This window comes from Terrapene carolina, unplaced genomic scaffold (genome assembly GCF_002925995.2).
Source record: "Terrapene carolina triunguis isolate 2854851 unplaced genomic scaffold, T_m_triunguis-2.0 Scaffold558, whole genome shotgun sequence".
Lineage (NCBI taxonomy): Eukaryota > Metazoa > Chordata > Testudines > Emydidae > Terrapene > Terrapene triunguis.
In genome coordinates this window covers 7,320,749-7,323,302 of record NW_020664909.1, presented here as the reverse complement: position 1 = coordinate 7,323,302, position 2,554 = coordinate 7,320,749, and positions in this window count along the sequence as shown.

Below are 2,554 nucleotides of genomic sequence, written 5' to 3'. Positions count from 1 at the left end.
CGGTTCTGAGATTTCTTCTGCTAGTTCCTTATAAGTGCTCTAGGATGAATTGCATCAGGCCTTGCTGACTGGAATACATCTAACTTACCTACATATACTTTAACCTGCTCTTTCCCTATTTTGGCATGCATTCCTTTCCTCTTGTTGTACTTAAACTTAGGCAAGCACTGTGGAACCTAATGGTGTTTTTCTTCTTTTTTCTTACCCATTTTGTGGCTATTAATGTTGTTACCTTTTGTGCCGCTTTTGTAGAGTGAAACCGACCCTCTCATTACTCCTTCACCATGCAGATGATCACTATGTTAATGTTCAAAGCTTCTTTTTTCTTAAGCTTTTTTTGAAGGCTCTGCCTATGATGTAAGTCTCATTTTTCAAGTGACATTGACAAAAGTGCCTAAATTGCTTTGGAAAATGTGACTTAATTTTTTTGACAATTTTGCCACTTAACTGTTTATTATGTAATATAATTAGTTCTTACCAAAGCCTGACTTTCCAATTGGCATTGTGAATACACATCTAATGACATCTTAACATGAGAATGACTTACAACAGGGCTATTACAAGGTAAAACAATGCTTTATGCTTTGGATTCAAAAGACTTTTGTTAAGTAGAAGTCTAGACCATTTTTCTGTGATGGACTAGTCATATACTTTCAAGATTGTAGTTTTCCTCTTGGAAAGGCAATTAATATGTACTATTCCTGCTGTTAAACATACTGACTTTGTTTGCACTTGCTTATGGTACAAAAACATGGCTGTCAGAGGATTTTCTTTGGCTGTTATTGAGAGAATGAAAAACTGCTGGTACAGCACTAGTGGAATTCTGGGTCTAGGTGCCTGTCCCTTCATGGTTTATGGAGTGTGCTTCTTCTGTCTAAGCAATATAAATCAATATTAAGAGTACTTATGAGCACTTTAGGGCACGACTTTAGTATTAGAAATTTAAAATACTTGATTATATAATATTTCATGAGTCTCCATATAGCAATACTGCATCAGTCTCCTTTCACATGCCTCTATTCTTAAGCCTAGAAGGAACAGGATGAATTTCTCATTTCTGCCAAGGCCACTTCCAAGCCCTTTAAAATGCTACAGGGGCGTAAAGTGGGTGTAAATATAATTCACACTGCCAGAATGGAAATGAGAATCTAGGTCATAATGTTGAAGTTGTCTTTGGAAAGAACTTTGTGAAATGCCTTGAAGTATAATGTTTCTCAAACACATCAGGCATTTTTTAGGGAGGGAAGTAGCTATGACTGAAAAACCAATAGCTGAAGATGAAATATTCAGCACAGTTCCTATGAGGTAAGCATGAGAGAACATTCAGGCAGGATTTTTAGTCTCTGGGAACAGTGAGCTAGCGAAAACAAAATGGTGATGGCAGAAGAACATTCAGAAGTCTAGGGTGAGTGAGAACAAGGAGGAAGAACCCGTATGTGTGGGAGGGAAGATCAACAAGGCTGCTTGGAGGAGGTTTCTAAAAACCGGCAAGAAACCAAAGTTTTTATGAGTGCAGACCCAATTTAGTTCTATTTCACTTTGATCAGTCTTTCTAGTTAAAAATCAAGCAGTTGGAAAAAAACTATGGGCATGACCAAAGCCCAAAACTATGTTGGGGTCTCCTTTCTCCTTACTTGTCACTGTACTGTTAATGGGGAGAGAAAGGGAATGCAGGGAGGCTAGAGTGGACATAATGAAGGATAGTTGTGTATGTGTAATAGTAAGCTTAAGTGCCTAAAAGTGCAGCCCCTTTTTTATTGCACCTTACAGAGAGGATGGAAATATGATCTTAATGTGCTGCCGGCTTTTTCTTCCACTCCCCCCCCTCCCCCAGCAGTAATGGATATTAGCTCTTGGATGCAAATTAAAATAATGACAAGATACTACATTAGTGATGAGTGTAGGGAGGAGAGGGTAAAATTGAGAGCTTTGGCTTGGCTAAAGCCTCCACAGTGTATGGTGCTGAGGGGAAAGCTCATAGTTTTCTGAAATTGGACAAAAAAGATAATAAGATGACTGAAATTCTTGGCGCTTTTGTTTCCAGCTGGGGCTAGAGGATGAACAGTTCTTCAAATATAAAAAAAGGCTAAACATATTTGAATCTCAGCAGAAACTAGTGTGGTCCCAGTCTTAGGAGAGTTTGGTTGGGGAGAGGGGGTTCTCTTCTCTAGTCTGCCTGACAATTTTTCATTGAAATAAGAACTGTCTCTGTTGCAAAGGCTCTTCAGGCTCTGACCCATCAACGGTACATCCTGCCCTTTAGAAAAAGGTCCTATTGAAATGATCTCTAACATAGACAGTGTTTAATCATTGCAACTGACAGTCACGACTGTGCCATGAAGCTTAGAAATGAAAGACTAACAAAAAAGAACCTCCGCTCATTATTGTTTTTTATCAGCTATGATGCAGAAAAAATATATAGTTGGTTTTGTCTATGTTTGCACTGTCTGAGATCTCTTTCCACAAGACGACTGCTGGGAGATTTAATTGGATGTCGCATTAGTAAGTGTGTGTGTGTGTGTGTGTGTGTGTGTGTGTGTGTGTGTGTGTGTGT